This window comes from Hyperolius riggenbachi, chromosome 10 (genome assembly GCF_040937935.1).
Source record: "Hyperolius riggenbachi isolate aHypRig1 chromosome 10, aHypRig1.pri, whole genome shotgun sequence".
In the NCBI taxonomy this organism is placed as follows: domain Eukaryota; kingdom Metazoa; phylum Chordata; class Amphibia; order Anura; family Hyperoliidae; genus Hyperolius; species Hyperolius riggenbachi.
The window spans coordinates 155,681,219-155,701,231 of NC_090655.1; positions in this window are offsets into that span (position 1 = coordinate 155,681,219).

Below are 20,013 nucleotides of genomic sequence, written 5' to 3' on the forward strand. Positions count from 1 at the left end.
TGCCCGCTGCTGCTCTCCCATCCTCACCCCCTTCCACCAAGCTGACCCAGTGGACAGTGAAGGACAGGTAGCGGCCTGTCCCGAAGCGGCTGCTCCAGGAGTCCATGGTGACGTGGACCCTTTCACCAACCGCGTGCTCCAGCCCTCGCTCCACATTGGCCATCACAAAGCGGTGCAGTGCAGGAATGGCCTTGCGGGCAAAGAAGTGTCTGCTGGGGAGCTGCCAGTCTGGGGCTGCGCAAGCAAGCAGCGCACGAATGTCGCTCCCCTCCTGCACGAGCGTGTACGGCAGGAGTTGGGAGCACATGGCCCGTGCCAGCAAGCCGTTCAGCTGCCGCACGCGACGGCTGCTGGCAGGCAGAGCCCTAACCACCCCCTGGAAGGACTCGCTCAAAAGGCTCTGGCGTGGCCTTTTGCTGACACGGGAATCAGCAGACACAGCAGAGGAGGCCACTGAGGACTGGCTGCCAGAACAGGCCTCAGTGTCGGCGGCAGGAGTTGCAGAGGGGGGAGGAGCAGTGCGTTTCCGCACTCCTGCTGGTGCTGCTGGAGGAGCAGGAGGGCGGGTGGCTGCTGTTGCTGCTGCTGCTGCTGAAGGCTGTGCAGTGATGGGCGTGGTGCCACTGCCAGCACCAGATGCCTTCAGCCTCTGGAACTCCTCATGCTGGTGGAAATGTTTAGCCGCAAGGTGGTTGATGAGCGAGCTGGTGCAGAACTTTAAGGGGTCTGCACCTCTGCTCAACTTCCGCTGACAGTGGTTGCAAGTGGCGTACTTGCTGTACACAGTGGGCATGGTGAAATATCGCCAGATTGGTGACTTAAACATCCCCCTACGGCATGGAAGCACTGCTGCCTGTCTCCCTGTGGTGGTTGGGGGGGGGGCTTGGGGGGCTTGGGTGCGGCTGGTGGTGGTACTGGCAGATGCTGCTGCTGCTGCTGCTGCTGAGCCTGAGACACCAGCAGGCTGTGGGACCTGCCTACTGCTGCTGCCAATGCTTGCAATGATGCGCCTCCTTGCAAGGCCCACAAGAGCATCCTCCTCCTCCTCCTCAGAGCTGCTGAGGACGACATCCCCTGGAGGTGGTGGCACCCAGTCTCTGTCTGTCACCGGGTCATCATCATCCTCCCCCTCCTGAAACATGTCCTGCTGGGATGAGGACCCCCCAAACTCCTCTCCTGATGCATGGATGGGCTGCTTGACTGTCGCCACAGTCTTGCTGTCCAATCCCTCATCCCCCAAAGTGCCCATCAGCATCTCCTCCTCAAAATCGCCAACAACAGCAGACAATTGACTCATGATGCCTGGGGTCAAAAGACTGCTGAATGACAGGTCGCCAACTGACGGTGAACTGGCCTCCTCCCCAGGCCCTGCTGGGCGGCTGCTGCGAACAGGGGTGGTGGTGGTGGTGGTGGTGGTGAGGGTGGAGGCCTCGGATGCAGAGCTGATGGCGGGCTGCTCATCCTCCGTCATGAGTTGCACCACAGTGTCTGCATCCTTTTCCTCAATGGGACGTTTCCGACCCGGCTGGAGGAAAATGGGAGCAGGTGCTACACGCTGCTGCTGCTGTGTCTCTGCAGCGTGAGTTGCAGATGCTCCTGCTGGGCGGCGCCCAAGGCGTCCACGGCCAGTGGCTATGGGAGGAATGTTAGCGACTGACGCTGCTGCTGCTGCTGCGGAACTGTGCATGGTGGCGCGGCCGCGGCTTGCCACAATGCTGCTCCCTCTCCTCCTGATTCCCTTGCTGCCCTTCCCCTTGCCCAAACCGCGCTGGCTGCCACTTCCAGACATCTTAAATGTTTTGGGCGTATAGACAAAAGTTTTGTAAAAGGGCGGGTGAAAAGTGGGGTACTTTAATGGAGTGGGTTGGTTGGTGGGGTGACTGAGTGAGTGTCCCCTAGTACAGTAAGTAAGTAGTAACAGTCAGGAAGTACAACTAGCAGTTACAATAATCAGTAGTAATCACAAGTAAATTTAGTGTTTGTACACTCAGACAGTGAGTGCACGCACGCAGGAGCTAGTAGCCTATGGACAGTGACTGAGTGTCCTAGACTCCTAGTACAGTAAGAGTAAGTAGTAACAGTAAGTAGAACTAACTAATTACGATAATCAATCAGCGATCAGAAGGAAATAGAGTGTGTGTTGTGTGTGTACACTCAGACAGTGAGTGCACGCACGCAGGAGCTAGTAGCCTATGAACACAGTGACTGAGTGTCCTAGACTCCTAGTACAGTAAGAGTAAGTTGTAACAGTAAGTAGAACTAACTAATTACAATAATCAATCAGCGATCAGAAGGAAATGGAGTGTGGGTGTGTGTACACTCAGACAGTGAGTGCACGCACGCAGGAGCTAGTAGCCTATGAACACAGTGACTGAGTGTCCTAGACTCCTAGTACAGTAAGAGTAAGTAGTAACAGTAAGTAGAACTAACTAATTACAATAATCAATCAGCGATCAGAAGGAAATGGAGTGTGGGTGTGTGTACACTCAGACAGTGAGTGCACGCACGCAGGAGCTAGTAGCCTATGAACACAGTGACTGAGTGTCCTAGACTCCTAGTACAGTAAGAGTAAGTAGTAACAGTAAGTAGAACTAACTAATTACAATAATCAATCAGCGATCAGAAGGAAATAGAGTGTGGGTGGTGTGTGTACACTCAGACAGTGAGTGACCGCACGCAGGAGCTAGTAGCCTATGGACAGTGACTGAGTGTCCTAGACTCCTAGTACAGTAAGAGTAAGTAGTAACAGTAAGTACAACTAACTAATTACGATAATCAATCAGCGATCAGAAGGTAATGGAGTGTGGGTGTGTGTACACTCAGACAGTGAGTGCACGCACGCAGGAGCTAGTAGCCTATGAACACAGTGACTGAGTGTCCTAGACTCCTAGTACAGTAAGAGTAAGTAGTAACAGTAAGTAGAACTAACTAATTACAATAATCAATCAGCGATCAGAAGGAAATGGAGTGTGGGTGTGTGTACACTCAGACAGTGAGTGCACGCACGCAGGAGCTAGTAGCCTATGAACACAGTGACTGAGTGTCCTAGACTCCTAGTACAGTAAGAGTAAGTAGTAACAGTAAGTAGAACTAACTAATTACAATAATCAATCAGCGATCAGAAGGAAATAGAGTGTGGGTGGTGTGTGTACACTCAGACAGTGAGTGCACGCACGCAGGAGCTAGTAGCCTATGAACACAGTGACTGAGTGTCCTAGACTCCTAGTACAGTAAGAGTAAGTAGTAACAGTAAGTAGAACTAACTAATTACAATAATCAATCAGCGATCAGAAGGAAATGGAGTGTGGGTGTGTGTACACTCAGACAGTGAGTGCACGCACGCAGGAGCTAGTAGCCTATGGACAGTGACTGAGTGTCCTAGACTCCTAGTACAGTAAGAGTGAGTAGTAACAGTAAGTAAAACTAACTAATTACGATAATCAATCAGCGATCAGAAGGAAATAGAGTGTGTGTTGTGTGTGTACACTCAGACAGTGAGTGCAGTGCGCACACGCAGGAGCTAGTAGCCTATATGAACAGTGACAGTGAGTGTCCCTACGGGTACAGTAAGAGTAAGTAGTAAGTAAGTACAACTAACTAACAATAATCTATCAGTAATCAGAAGGAAATAGAGTGTGTGTACACACAGACAGTGAGTGAGTGCACACACGCAGGAGCTAGCTAGTAGCCTATAAACAGTGACAGTCAGTGAGTGTCCTACTCCTAGTACAGTATAACTACAATACTATTAGTAAAGGACAGCAGAAATACTGGTATAGATGAGAGAAATAAACAGAGGACAGCTGCCCACAGAGGCAAGGCCCCCCTGAGGCCTAAACCTGTAAGCTTGCAGCAGCTGCCTGTCTCTAATGTAACACACAAGCTACTAACTAAAATACAATGTCTATCTAACTAACAACAATATAGGTGTATATGGCAGGTGTAGGTGAGCAAAAACGCTAGGTAAATGATCACAATAGAGCACTTGCTAAGCCAAAGCACAAAGGAGCAACTCTCTCTCTGTACAAGTCTCAGGCAAGCATGGAGAAACGGAACATGGCGGCCGCTATTTATAGGGTAGGGGCTGGCCAGGGTCCCCCTCTGTGATTGGCTGCCGTCAGAGGGCCTGGGAGCCCTCTGATTGGCTCTAAGGACATCAATCTGGGCTATGACGCTATTCGAGCTCGGTACCGAGCTCGAATAGCGCCGGGTTGCTCGAATAGCTCGAATAGTGAATGGGCTATTCGAGTGTACTCGGATAGCCCATTCGAATAGCTCCAGCTATTCGGAGCTCGAATACCGAGCTCGAATAGCTGAAAAAGAGCTCGAATATTCGAGCTACTCGAATATTCGAGCTCTGCTGAGCACCACTGCAAAGGGGTACTGAATAATGCACACAGGGTGACATAGGTAGGCGCAGAGGGACAGAAGGAGGCATGAGGGTCAGAAGAAGTCACAAAGGAGGACAGAAGGAGGTACAAGGGTACTGAATAAGGCACACAGGGTGAAATAGGGAGGCACAGGGGGACAGAAAGAGGCATGAGGGTCAGAAGAAGTCACAAAGGAGGACAGAAGGAGGCACAAGGGAACAGAAGGAGGCAGAATGGGCGACAAAAGGAGGCAGAATGGGCGACAAAAGGAGGCAGAATGGGCGACAAAAGGAGGCACAATGGGGGACAGAAGGAGGTACACAGAGGAGCAGCAGGAGGTACAGGGGGACAGAAGAAGGCATGAGGGCCAGAATGAGGCACAAAAAAGGACAGAAGGAGGCACAGGGGGACTGATGGAGGCACACAGGGGGACAGAAGGAGGCACAATGGGAAACAGGAGGCAGAATGGGCGACAAAAGGAGGCACAATGGGGGACAGAAGGAGGTACACAGAGGGAAAGCGGGAGGTACAGGGGGACAGAAGAAGGCATGAGGGCCAGAATGAGGCACAAAAAAAGGACAGAAGGAGGCACAGGGGGACTGAAGGAGGCACAAAGGGGAACAAAAGGAGGCACAGGAGGAAAGAAGGGGGAACAGGGGGACTAAAGGAGGCACACAGAAGACAGAACGAGACACAAAGGGGGCAGAAGGAGGAATGATGGGGGACAGAAAAAAAGCACAAAGGGGCAGAAGGAAGCACAAAGGGAACAGAAGGATGCACAAAAGGGTGAGAGAAGAAGGCAGAGGGGGGTGTAAGGAGGCACAGGGAGACAGATGGAGGCAGAGGGGGACAGACAGAGCCACAGGGAGACAGAAGAAGGCACAAAGGGGCACAGAAGGAGGCACATGAGGACAGAAGGAGGCAGAGTGGGACTGAAAGAGGAACAGAGGGACAGAGGCAGCACAGGGGGGCAAAGAAGGGCACAAGGGGACATATGGATGCACAGGGGGACAGAAGGAGCCGGAGGTGGCACAGGGGGACTGAAGGAGGCACATGGAAACAGAAGGAGGCACAAAGGGAGACAGAAGGACAAACAGGGGGCCAGACATGGCACAAGGAGACAGAAGGAGGTACAAAGGGGGGAGGGGGGAAGGATGTACAAGGCACAGAGGGACACAGTGGCAGCTGCCTGCAACTTACGCTAAGCAGATGCAGCAGAAGCAAGAAATAAAACATCAGTGGGGGTGTGGCTTAGTCAGGGGGCGTGGCTTAATCCAGCAACATTGGTCCCCCGAGGACCAATGGCACTCCAGGCAATGGCCTGTACTGCCTATGCCTAGAGGCTCCCCTGCACTGCAGGCTCAGGAAACAAGAAAAAGGACACTAGTTTGGGGGTCAGAAAGGTTATGTCAAGTATGGAGGAAGGTTTTATTTGGGTTCCGTTCATCTAAGTGCTAAGATCTGGGTTAGCAGCAGCTGTGGCCAATGTATCCCCATTTGCAGTACCATCTGATTTGTTTCATACACTTAAATGCAGGGACAAAAACTCTTTGAGGGGACTATAGAATTTCCTGTAGGATAAGTTAGAAGAATATTTTCCATCAACTGACCCTGGAAATCCCCCATGCTCCTCTTTCACCTAACAGCCCAGCTCAGATTCAACTCGCTCCTACACAAAATCGAGCTATTCACCCAAGCATACATTTTGGAGGCCTATGGAACCTATTAAATGATAAAATTCCCCAAATTCTTTCTCATCCAACCCCAGAAAGGCCTTATGCTTTTTTTCTCACTTAATGTGAGAATGGTACATTAGTAACATTCATGTTTCCCCCCCCCCCCCCCCCCCCCCCTGTAATGAATCTGTAATGAAAAAAATAAAAAATTAAAATAAAACAACCCCTGGGGGATACTTACCTTGGGATGGGAAAGCCACTGGCTTCCCCATTCTCTTCAGCCTCCTGGATCCAGCACAGACATCCTCCAAACCAGGGCTGTGGAGTTGGTACAAAAATCCACCGACTCCGACGGTTAGGATTCCATCGACTCCTCTAATTTGCTTATTAAAATGTTGTTGATTGAAAGTATGTAACATGAAATGCATCTCTTATCTGACAATGCTTAGGAATTTTAAAAGCCAACTGAAGTGAGAGGGATATGGAGGCTGCCATATGTATTCCCTTTTAAACAATACCAGTTACCTGGCTAGCCGGCTGATCTTCTGCCTGTAATACTTTTAGTCATAAACTAAAACTAGAGTACTTGTAGAAGACAGGAACAAAGAACATCTATCAGGCCCTAGGCAATGTGACTGTGGGTACATGTAAGAGTAATGTGCAGGTACTCTGCAGGGGAATAAGGGGATTCTTCCTCTATTACACATTCTTCATGTACAATCTGAACCAGGTTTATGGGTGATATTCACTTTTGTGTTCAATGTGCACAACATTCTCAGTGGATTCCCTGCAGCTCTGTGGGGAGTGCATATGTAGAGTATAGTACTACTGTGTAACAAAGTAAACCTGAGACAAATTAAATTCAAGCTATACATACATGGGGCTTCCTCCAGCCCCCTTCAGGCTAATCAGTCCTTCGCTGTGCTCCTCCGCCACCTGGATCTTCTGCTATGTGTCCAGTTACTTGAGCCATTCGGGTGTAGTACGCATGCACACACTCCGCCGCTGGGAGCTTACTACACCTGCGCAGCACTATTGCGCAGGTGCAAAATGTTCCTGGCTGTGGGAGTGGCACGCCGCCAGACTGCGCTGACTGGCTGAATTACCGGGACTCATAGCAGAAGATCCAGGTGGTGAAGGACGACAGTGACTGGATTATCATGCAGAGGGCTGGAGGAAACCACAGGTATGTATAAAACTTTTTCATCCATCTCAAGTACCCTTTTAATTTGTAGTCACCAAACCAAATTTTAACATCAAATTATTTGATTTCATTAGCAAAGGGAGTGCATACATTTGCATAAACCAGCATCAACGCGTTCCTGTGTATTCCTGTGTAACGAATTCCTGTGTACACATATGTATATCTGACTTTAAAAATACGAGAACTGCTTTATTGATGCAACTAGTTATTGAAGTAACTTTTTTTTTCATTTTTGTGGACTAAGCACCGCTATTACTGTATATAATACATTATTTATGATTACTATTATCTGAGAAATAGAATATTTTATCATATTTTCTACTTTAATTACAGTTTAAATTCATTAGGAGTCGGAGTCTGAGTCGGTGCATTTTCTACCAGCTCCGACTCCAGGTACCCAAAAATTGCCCCGACTCGCACTCGACTGACTCCACAGCCCTGCTCCAAACCCCACATGCCCTTTTGGGCTTCATCGCAGGTGCAGTATAAGCTTTCCTATCGGACTCTGGCAGAAATAGCCAAGCCCCATTGAGTCCATTGAGTCCACACTACTGCACAGACAACTCGAGCAATGGAATGCAAAAGTTGCACTGCAAATTATATGATCATTGCATCACGAACAATGAAGCATACAATAATGTAAATAATAATGATTTGCTGTCCCTCTTTATGTACAATTATGTGGCTGTCCCTCTTTATGTACAATTATGTGGCAATGCATTGCATGCAGTATGTTGACACACTGCACTCCATTAGGATCACACTAGACCCCACTGTGAATGTCACATATGTTTTACATTGCAGTGTGAGATTGCATGTTACTATGCGTCCGTTATGTTTCACCACAACCCACCAGTGTGGATATAGCCTAAGATTCAAGAGATAACAGAGGGTCTATGAAGCTACTGTTAAAGAGCAACATTTTTTACTTGGAAATATATCACAACAGTACTACTTTAATATTACACAACACAAATACTTTTTGTTCTCTCTTGTAAAATGAGAAGCTATTGAAATTAGGGCAACAGTTTCTCAAGTTATCACATTATATATAACTAGAAACAGACTTTCAAAATGGTCTTTGAGCAATACCATTTGTTTGCTAAATGCAGCCTTAATTTTTTAACTTTTTATTTAAGACAATGGAAAGGTAGAAAGTGCTGACATCTCTCCAATGCATTCTGAGAATCTTATTGAAAGGGAGACAATCAATAATCCAGTAACTAAGAACAATGAGAATGTGATTAGCCAATCAATAATTTACTTCCTAGGCTGTCCATAAAACACTTAATTGTTAGTACCTAAATGAATTTTGATATTGTTCATGTTAATTAAATTTCACTTTCATGCTTTCGTGTTTTGTAAAAGGATAATTCTTTCTTGTAATAATAACTTCAAGTCTACTTAAAGGGATACTGTAGGGGGGTCGGGGGAAAATGAGTTGAACTTACCTGGGGCTTCTAACAGTCCCCCGCAGTCATCCTGTGTTGGCGCAGCCACTCACCAATGCTCTGGCCCCGCCTCCGGTTCACTTCTGGAATTTCAGACTTTAAAGTCTGAAAAACACTGCGCCTGCGTTGCCGTGTCCTCGATCCCGCTGATGTCATCAAGAGCGCACAGCGCAGGCCCAGTATGGTCTGTGTCTGCGCAGTACACTCCTGGTGACATCAGCGGGAGTGAGGACACGGGCGTGCAGGCGCAGTGGTTTTCTGACTTTAAAGTCAGAAATTCCAGAAGTGAACCGGAGGCGGGGCCGGAGCATCGGTGAGTGGCTGCGCCAACACAGGATGTCTGCGGGGGACCATCAGAAGCCCCGGGTAACTTCAACTCATTTTCCCCCAACCCCCCTACAGTATCCCTTTAAAGGGAAAGAACTCCACTTTAGAGCTAGAAAAAATAAATGGGTTTTCAAGAAAGTGAATAATTGTTCCTCATAAAAGATTTAAACCCAATAAATATTCAAGAAAAAGGTTAATGGAACACATTTTAATTTGGCAGCTCGTTTAATAAGGCATTTGTTAGCTAAGCAATACATGTGCTAGTTTAACTTAAAAAAGGAAAATATGTAGACCAACATACACACTTGGCAGGTTGGGTGTAAGTTCTCGTAATTTCATATATCTAATTATGAGCCAGAATCTTAGTGCATAATCGCCCTTGATTACAAGTTGTGATTGCATTCGCAGTTACATCCATAATTACGGTTAGGAGTTGTAATTACGACTTGGAATACATGAAATACATGGAAGCGCATTTTTATTTATAAAAAAAAAAAAAAATAGTTGGACCAATCAGAACAACCAATAAGCCGGGCACCATTTTGGATTAACTTCTTGCGGTTTACTCAGTACTGTGTGGAGAGGTTGTGTTTTGGAAAGAGCAGTGCAGTGTATTTGCAACTTGCAATTGATTTGCCAATTTGAGACTCATTGCACCTGCGATTGTTATCTTTATGATTCAGTTAGAGAGTTAGCTTACTACACTAGTGTAGTGTGATATTGTGTAGTCAGTGGTAGTTTAGAGACAGAAATTTCACACATTTAGCTGAAGTAGTAGTTGTAAGAATCCAAGGATAGGGAAGAGACAGTTTGCGACCGAGTTAGCTTAGTTAATAATCTGTAAAGTGTGCTATTGGTTTAGACAGCTAATACTGGTAGTAGCTAGTAGCGCTAATAGTAGTACTAGTAATAGTAGAAGGATGTCTATATGTGCTTTATTGACTATAAAAAAAGCCTTTGATTGTGTCACGATAAGCTAACATAACGATAAGCTGTGAAAAACCCGCCCCTTTTACACTTAACCCGTTGCTCTCAGTTATAACCAGTGCTGCTTGGATACCCCTTTTCAAAATCCGGATCCTATTCGGATCCGGATACCCCGCTATCCGATCCGGGTCGGATATCCGAATTCAAATTTTTCCGATCCGAATCCCAGAAGTGGCCTTTAAATTGCTTTAAAAAGTTTTTTAAGGTATATGAGGCATGTAGCATCATAACTTTGAAAAGGGAAACACTGATGATGTGGGGACTTAAAATCCCCATCCCCCCCCCCAAAAAAAATGGCTGTCAATCAACATCAGAGTGGTATCAGGAAGCAGTCGTACTGCCGCAGTTGGGGCCTCCCCACAACTTGGACAGCAGACACCTCAAAAAATTACACAGCTATTGTGTTTAGATAGTTGATCATGGCACTGTTGTAGGTACCACGGCACAGTAAAAAATTAGGAGAAGTTCCAGGAAGCGGTCGTACTGACGCAGTTGGGGCCTCCCCACAACTCGGACAGCAGACACCTCCAAAAAAAATTACACAGCTATTGTGTTTAGATAGTTGACCATGGCAGGTACCACGGCACAGTTCAAAAAATAAGAACCTGGCTTCATGAAGATGGAGTCAGGAGGTTGTGGTGGTAAAGGGTGGTGAAGCAGGCATAGTGATTACCACTCAGCCACTTCATTTCCCCCTCTTGCCAACAACAGGGGACAGGAACTCACCAACCGCCCAAGCCTCGTTCATCTTTAAAAAAGTCTGTCCACAGACTGGCCTGACAGACAAGAGCGCTTCTCAGTGACCACGCCACCGGCCGCACTGAAGCACCTTTCCGACATAACGCTGGAAGGCGGGCAGGACAGCACTTCCAGGGCGTATTGCGCCAGCTCGCCCCAGATATCCAGGTGCTTCACCCAGTACTCCAAGGGGTCCACAGGGGTGTTGGTGTCAAGCCCGCTATAGGACCCCATATAGTCGGCCACCATCCGGGTCAGGTGTTGGTTCTGGCTTTGAGAGCCGGATGCTGCTGCAGGCACCTCCTCTGTAGGCAGCGGTACTGATGTGGCATAGAGCGCCTTTGTCAGAGACAGCAGGTTTGTTGGGCGCCTGCTGATGCTGGATGCAGGCACCTGCTGCTGTGCTGGCTGGACTGAGACAGCAGGGGGGGTGGGAGTCCGGGGGAAGGCTTCCTCCAAGCGCCGAACCAGAATCCGCTGCAAGTCCCTGATTCGGCGCACAGGGTCTCCTCCTACAGGCAGGAACTGAGCCAGCTTCCTCTTCAGCCGTGGGTCCAGCATCAGGGTGATCCAGATGTCCTCCCGAGCACTCATCTGCTTCACCCTTGGGTCTTTGCGCAGGCACTGCAGCATGTGCACTGCCATGGGGAAGAGGGCTGCCATCTCTGCTGACCTATCATCTTCTGCACCGCTGACAGTGCTGTCGTCCTCCTCTGATTCCGGAGCCTCATCTTGCTCTCTCCACCCCCGCACTACTGCAGCTGCACTCCGCTGTGCCCCCTCCTCTTCAAGGTCAGGGACCTCCAACTCCTCCAAGTCCTCCTCCAAGTTCTCCGAATCCTCCTCCTGCTGCACAGAGGTGGACTGCGAAGTTTGCTGCTGCTGCTCCTGCTGGATCAAGGCTTCCTCTCCCACTTTCAGCAGAGCATCAAGGGCCTTGTCCAGCATGCACACAACGGTCACCCACTCACACAGCGACGCATGGTCCCGGCTGACCATGTTGGTGGCCTCCAGGAAGGGTGCCAGCACAAAGCACACCAGCTGCATTTTTCCCCACTCAGCAGGGCGGATGATGTCTGGGAGGTGGGTGGTGCCGGTCCCCAACAAGTTGGCATCCATGGTGGCTCTGGCCAGGTACAGGTTGACAGCCCGCCTCTGTTCAACCAGACGTTCCAACATCGCCAGGGTGGAATTCCAGCGTGTTGGAACATCTATAATGAGCAGAGGAGACCACTGAGGAGGACTGGCTGCCTGAACAGGCCTCAGTGTCAGCAGGAGTGGCAAAGCTGGTTATAGTGCTCTGACCTCTGCAAGGGCCAGCGCCAGCTTCCTTCAGCCTCTTGAATTCCTGATGCTCAGGTTTGAGCTTATTGCCCAGATGGTTTATGAAGCTGGAGGTGCCATAAGTGGAGGGGTGAGACCCTCTGCTCAGCTTCACATGGCATAATTTGCACGTTACAAACTTGCTATCCAGTGAGGGCAGATGGAAAAACTGCATATTGGGGATTGGAGTTTTCCCTTACGTGGCTCAGAACGGGATGCTGCTGTGGATTTTCTCCCGGTGGTGGTTGGGGCCTGGCTTTGAGTGGTGCGGCTGGTGGTAGTCGTGCCACTGACAGATGGAGCAGCAGCCTGCGGGTCACGTATTCCATGCCCACTGCTGCTCCTGCTAATCCCTGCAATGCTCAACCTGCGTGCCAGACCCACTGACTCCTCCTCCTCAGAGTCAGAGCTGACATGCTCCTCCGGTCGCTGGTAGTCCGGGTCCTTCACCTCATCATCAAACTCCCCTTCGTCAAACTGCTGGGATGATGAGCCCGCCTCAAACTCCTCTTCTGCTGACACATCATGGACGGGCTCCCCCCCCAACAATTACTGTCAGCATCTCAGACTCTTCTGTAAAGCCAATTTTGCTGAGAATATTTTCTCTAGGGCTAGGGCTGGTGGTGGTGGCCTCACTGTCACTGGCTTGCTCCTCGTCATGCGCCATCTGCTGCATCACAGACGCGGCGTCCTTCTCCTCCAATCTGCGCCGCTGACCCTGCTTGAAAATTGACGCAACACGCCGATGAGTCTCTGCAGCGTGACTGCCAGTGGGTAGCAGCGGAATGACTGATGCGGCAGAACTGCTGCCAGAGGCCGCGATGTTGCTCACTCTCCTTTTGGCCTTGCCCCTCCCCCGGCTGACACTGCCAGTGCCAGACATAGTACAAGACTCACTGATGAGTCGACGTCACAGATGATGTGTGTGGGGTACTTGGTGCACTTTTATTATTGGCGGCGGGCTTGGAAATTATCAGCAGATTGAGAGACAGGAGCAGAGTACAACAACTAAACACACTGACACTGCTCACTCAGCAGCAATAATCTGTAGTACTAGCACTGCAACTACACAATATAAAACCACAGTATAATAGCAGCCCAGCCAGCAGCAAGGAGCCTGGAGTGTGTGCACACAGACACAGCACACACAAAGACACAGGACCTAGTAGCACGCACAGGCAGCTGCTGCAGCTGAAAGACTGACTGACAAGACTGACTGACACTAACAAATTACACAGACTAGCTAAGCTAACTACAACACAGTAAAACAGTAAAACCAGAAGGTGTTTTAGTGTTAAAATGCTGGGTTATCACTGGGATAATGCACTTGCTTCAGCCAAACACACTGGACAAGCTATCACAGTGGTAGTCACAAAGCAAGGACGAGATTCTTAACATGGCCCCCTCCTTATATACAGGAGGGACTGGCCAAGGTTCCCCTCTGTGATTGGGTGCTTGGGCTTAGGCTGGGAGCGCTCTGATTGGCTGAATGACATCATGGACGTCATCTCCATGGTTACAGTACCCGGATTCGGATGTCCGACAGGTATCCGCGGATATCCGGGTTATGCGACCAACTATCCGCATAGAGCTATCTGGATTACCGTCCAGATATCCGGATCCGATCGGATAGGCCTAAAAAGTTCGGATATCCAAGTCTACTTGGATATCCGGTATCCTGATGAGCAGCACTGGTTATAACTGAAAGAAAACTGATTTTCAAAGTAATGCCCATGTTTTCCTATGGCACCTTTCACACTTAACGCATTTTAACTTAAATCTTTTTCACAATGCACTGCTATGGAAAAACGCGTACTACCGCGTACCAATGCATACTAACGCACACTAACGCACACCAACTATTAAGTGTAAATGGTCCCTTAGGCGAACTGGGTGTGCCAACTCATCTGGTTAAGCTGATAAGATCATTTATAGGATGGCCAAGAAGCCACAGTGCAAACACCCTATGGAGACACAGACACTTTATCTCAGAAATGGCGGATGGCCTGCAGCATCTGATTAATTGAATCAAAGATGAAAGTGCAAAGGTCAACATCCTCCAGATTATCAAAAAGACCAAGATCATGACAACAATAGATGATGGCAATATCAAGATAGCAGTTGACAATGAAAAGATTGAGTGTGTGCAGGTACTATCCTTCCTCGGCTCTCAGATCAATTGAAATGGTGACAATAGTCATGAAATAAAACATTGGATAAACCGTGGCAGAAATGCGATGGTAAGCATGAACCAAGTATGAAAAAGCAAAGACTTTAGCATTATGGCCAAATGTAGACTGGTTCATGCCATCGTTTTCCCTATAACCATGTATGGCTGCAAAAGTTGGACCCTAAGAAATGCAGATAGAGCAAAAATTGACTCCTATGAGTTGTGGGGTTGGCGACGGTTGCTTCACATTCTATGGATAGCAAGAATGACGAACAAAGAAATATTGGAATATTTAACCACTTGAGGACCTAGGGCTTTCTACCCCTTAAGGACCGGCCACTTTTTTTCCATTCAGACCACTGCAGCTTTCACGGTTTATTGCTCGCTCATACAACCTACCACCTAAATGAATTTTGGCTCCTTTTCTTGTCACTAATAAAGCTTTCTTTTGGTGCTATTTAATTGCTCCTGCGATTTTTACTTTTTATTATATTCAGCAAAAAAGACATGAATTTTGGCAAAAAAATGATTTTTTTAACTTTCTGTGCTGACAGTTTTCAAATAAAGTAAAATTTCTGTATACATGCAGCGCGAAAAATGTGGACAAACATGTTTTTGATAAAAAAAAACCCATTCAGCGTATATTTATTGGTTTGGGTAAAAGTTATAGCGTTTACAAACTATGGTGCAAAAAGTGAATTTTCCCATTTTCAAGCATCTATGACTTTTCTGACCCCCTGTCATGTTTCATGAGGGGCTAGAATTCCAGGATAGTATAAATACCCCCCAAATGACCCCATTTTGGAAAGAAGACATCCCAAAGTATTCACTGAGAGGCATAGTGAGTTCATAGAAGATATTATTTTTTGTCACAAGTAAGCGGAAAATGACACTTTGTGAGGAAAAAAAAAAAAAAAAAAAGTTTCCATTTCTTCTAACTTGCACCAAAAAAAATGAAATCTGCCACAGACTAACCATACCCCTCTCTGCATACCTTGAAGGGTCTACTTTCCAAAATGGGGTCATTTGTGGGGTGTGTTTACTGTCCTGACATTTTGGGGGGTGCTAAATTGTAAGCACCCCTGTAAAGCCTAAAGGTGCTCATTGGACTTTGGACCCCTTAGCGCAGTTAGGCTGCAAAAAAGTGCCACACATGTGGTATTGCCGTACTCAGGAGAAGTAGTGTAATGTGTTTTGGGGTGTATTTTTACACATACCCATGCTGGGTGGGAGAAATATCTCTGTAAATGACAATTTGTTAATTTTTTTTACACACAATTGTCCATTTACAGAGATATTTCTCCCACTCAGCATGGGTATGTGTAAAAATACACCACAAAACACATTATACTACTTCTCCTGAGTACGGCGATACCACATGTGTGGCACTTTTTTGCACCCTAACTGCGCTAAAGGGCCCAAAGTCCAATGAGTACCTTTAGGATTTCACAGGTCATTTTGAGAAATTTCGTTTCAAGACTACTCCTCACGGTTTAGGGCCCCTAAAATGCCAGGGCAGTATAGGAACCCCACAAATGACCCCATTTTAGAAAGAAGACACCCCAAGGTATTCCGTTAGGAGTATGGCGAGTTCATAGAAGATTTTATTTTTTGTCACAAGTTAGCGGAAAATGACACTTTGTGAAAAAACACAATTAAAATCAATTTCCGCTAACTTTTGACAAAAAATAAAATCTTCTATGAACTCACCATACTCCTAACGGAATACCTTGGGGTGTCTTCTTTCTAAAATGGGGTCATTTGTGGGGTTCCTATACTGCCCTGGCATTTTAGGGGCCCTAAACCGTGAGGAGTAGTCTTGAAACGAAATTTCTCAAAATGACCTGTGAAATCCTAAAGGTACTCATTGGACTTTGGGCCCTTTAGCGCAGTTAGGGTGCAAAAAAGTGCCACACATGTGGTATCGCCATACTCGGGAGAAGTAGTACAATGTGTTTTGGGGTGTATTTTTACACATACCCATGCTGGGTGGGAGAAATACCTCTGTAAATGGACAATTGTGTGTAAAAAAATCAAAAGATTGTCATTTACAGAGGTATTTCTCCCACCCAGCATGGGTATGTGTAAAAATACACCCCAAAACACATTGTACTACTTCTCCCGAGTACGGCGATACCACATGTGTGGCACTTTTTTGCACCCTAACTGCACTAAGGGGCCCAAAGTCCAATGAGTACCTTTAGGATTTCACAGGTCATTTTTGTTTCAAGACTACTCCTCACGGTTTAGGGCCCCTAAAATGCCAGGGCAGTATAGGAACCCCACTAATGACCCCATTTTAGAAAGAAGACACCCCAAGGTATTCCGTTAGGAGTATGGTGAGTTCATAGAAGTTTTTATTTTTTTGTCACAAGTTAGCGGAAATTGATTTTAATAGTTTTTTTTTCACAAAGTGTCATTTTCCGCTAACTTGTGACAAAAAATAAAATCTTCTATGAACTCACCATACTCCGTACGGAATACCTTTGGGTGTCTTCTTTCTAGAATGGGGTCATTTGTGGGGTTCCTATACTGCCCTGGCATTTTAGGGGCCCTAAACCGTGAGGAGTAGTCTTGAAACCAAATGTCGCAAAATGACCTGTGAAATCCTAAAGGTACTCATTGGACTTTGGGCCCCTTAGCGTACTTAGGGTGTAAAAAAGTGCCACACATGTGGTACCGCTGTACTCAGGAGAAGTAGTATAATGCGTTTTGGGGTGTATTTTTACACATACCTATGCTAAGTGGGAGAAATATCTCTGTAAATGACAATTGTTTGATTTTTTTACACACAATTGTCCATTTACATAGAAATTTCTCCCACCCAGCATGGGTATGTGTAAAAATACACCCCAAAACACATTATACTACTTTTCCTGAGTACGGCGGTACCACATGTGTGACACTTTTTTGCAGCCTAGGTGCGCTAAGGGGCCCAACGTCCTATTCACAGGTCATTTTGAAGCATTTGTTTTCTAGACTACTCCTTGCGGTTTAGGGCCCCTAAAATGCCAGGGCAGTATAGGAACCCCACAAGTGACCCCATTTTAGAAAGAAGACACCCCAAGGTATTCCGTTAGGTATATGGCGAGTTCATAGAAGATTTTATTTTTTGTCACAAGTTAGTGAAAAATGACACTTTGTGAAAAAAAAACAATAAAAATTAATTTCCGCTAACTTTTGACAAAAAATAAAATCTTCTATGAACTCGTCATACACCTAACATAATACCTTGGGCTGTCTTTTTTTTCTAAAATGGGGTCACTTGTGGGGTTCCTATACCGCCCTGGCATTTTACAGGCCCAAAACCGTGAGTAGTCTGGAAACCAAATGTCTCAAAATGACTGTTCAGGGGTATAAGCATCTGCAAATTTTGATGACAGGTGGTCTATGAGGGGGCGAATTTTGTGGAACCGGTCATAAGCAGGGTGGCCTTTTAGATGACAGGTTGTATTGGGCCTGATCTGATGGATAAGAGTGCTAGGGGGGTGACAGGAGGTGATTGATGGGTGTCTCAGGGGGTGGTTAGAGGGGAAAATAGATGCAATCCATGCACTGGGGAGGTGATCGGAAGGGGGTCTGAGGGTTTGGCCGAGTGATCAGGAGCCCACACGGGGCAAATTGGGGCCTGATCTGATGGGTAGGTGTGCTAGGGGGTGACAGGAGGTGATTGATGGGTGTCTCAAGGTGTGATTAGAGGGGGGAATAGATGCAAGCAATGCACTGGCGAGGTGAGCAGGGCTGGGGTCTGAGGGCATTCTGAGGGTGTGGGCGGGTGATTGAGTGCCCTAGGGGCAGATAGGGGTCTAATCTGATAGGTAGCAGTGACAGGGGGTGATTGATGGGTAATTAGTGGGTGTTTAGGGTAGAGAATAGATGGAAACACTGCGCTTGGGTGGTGATCTGATGTCGGATCTGCGGGCGATCTATTGGTGTGGGTGGGTGATCAGTTTGCCCGCAAGGGGCAGGTTAGGGGCTGATTGATGGGTGGCAGTGACAGCGGGTGATTGATGGGTGGCAGTGACAGGGGGTGATTGATGGGTGGCAGTGACAGGGGGTGATTGATGGGTGATTGATAGGTGATTGACAGGTAATCAGTGGGTTATTACAGGGGAGAACAGATGTAAATATTGCACTGGCGAATTGATAAGGGGGGGTCTGAGGGCAATCTGAGCGTGTAGGCGGGCGATTGGGTGCCCGCAAGGGGCAGATTAGGGTCTGATCTGATAGGTAACAGTGACAGGTGGTGATAGGGAGTGATTGATGGGTGATTGATGGGTAATTAGTGGGTGTTTAGAGGAGAGAATAGATGGAAACACTGCGCTTGGGTGGTGATCTGATGTCGGATCTGCGGGCGATCTATTGGTGTGGGTGGGTGATCAGATTGCCCGCAAGGGGCAGGTTAGGGGCTGATTGATGGGTGGCAGTGACAGGGGGTGACAGGGGGTGATTGATGGGTGATAGGTGATTGGCAGGTGATTGACAGGTGATCAGTGGGTTATTACAGGGAAGGACAGATGTAATTAATGCACTGGCGAATTGATAAGGGGGGGGGGGGGGTCTGAGGGCAATCTGAGCGTGTGGGCGGGTGATTGGGTGCCCGCAAGGGGCAGATTAGGGTCTGATCTGATAGGTAACAGTGACAGGTGGTGATAGGGGGTGATTGATGGGTGATTGATGGGTAATTAGTGGGTGTTTAGAGAAGATAACAGATGTAAACGATACATTTGGGAGGTAATCTGACGGCGGGTTTGCGGGCGATCTAATGGTGTGGGTGGGTGATCAGATTGCCCGCAAGGGGCAGGTTAGGGGCTGATTGATGGGTGGCAGTGACAGGGGGTGATTGATGGGTGATAGGTGATTGGCAGGTGATTGACAGGTGATCAGTGGGTTATTACAGGGAAGAACAGATGTAATTAATGCACTGGTGAATTGATAAGGGGGGGTCAGAGGGCAATCTGAGCGTGTGGGCGGGTGATTGGGTGCCCGCAAGGGGCAGATTAGGGTCTGATCTGATAGGTAAAAGTGACAGGTGGTGATAGGGGGTGATTGATGGGTGATTGATGGGTAATTAGTGGGTGTTTAGAGGAGAGAATAGATGTAAACAATGGATTTGGGAGGTGATCTGATGTCGGATCTGTGGGCGATCTATTGGTGTGGGGGGGTGATCAGATTGCCCGCAAGGGGCAGGTTAGGGGCTGATTGATGGGTGGCAGTGACAGGGGGTGATTGACGGGTGATTGACGGGTGATTGACGGGTGATTGACAGGTGATTGACAGGTGATCAGGGGGATAGATGCATACAGTAAACAGGGGGGGGGGGTGGTCTGGGGGGGGGTCTGGGGAGAATCTGAGGGGTGGGGGGTGATCAGGAGGGGGCAGGGAGCAGGGGGGGGGATAAAAAAAAAATAGCGTTGACAGATAGTGACAGGGAGTGATTGATGGGTGATTAGGGGGGTGATTGGGTGCAAACAGGGGTCTGGGGGGTGGGCAGGGGGGGGTCTGATGGGTGCTGTGGGCGATCTGGGGCAGGGGGGGGAGAAATCAGTGTGCTTGGGTGCAGACTAGGGTGGCTGCAGCCTGCCCTGGTGGTCCCTCGGACACTGGGACCACCAGGGCAGGAGGCAGCCTGTATAATACACTTTGTAAACATTACAAAGTGTATTATACACTTTGTATGCGGCGATCGCGGGGTTAACATCCCGCCGGCGCTTCCGTATAGCCGGCGGGATGTTGCGGCGAGCGAGCGGTGACAGGCGCCGGCGGA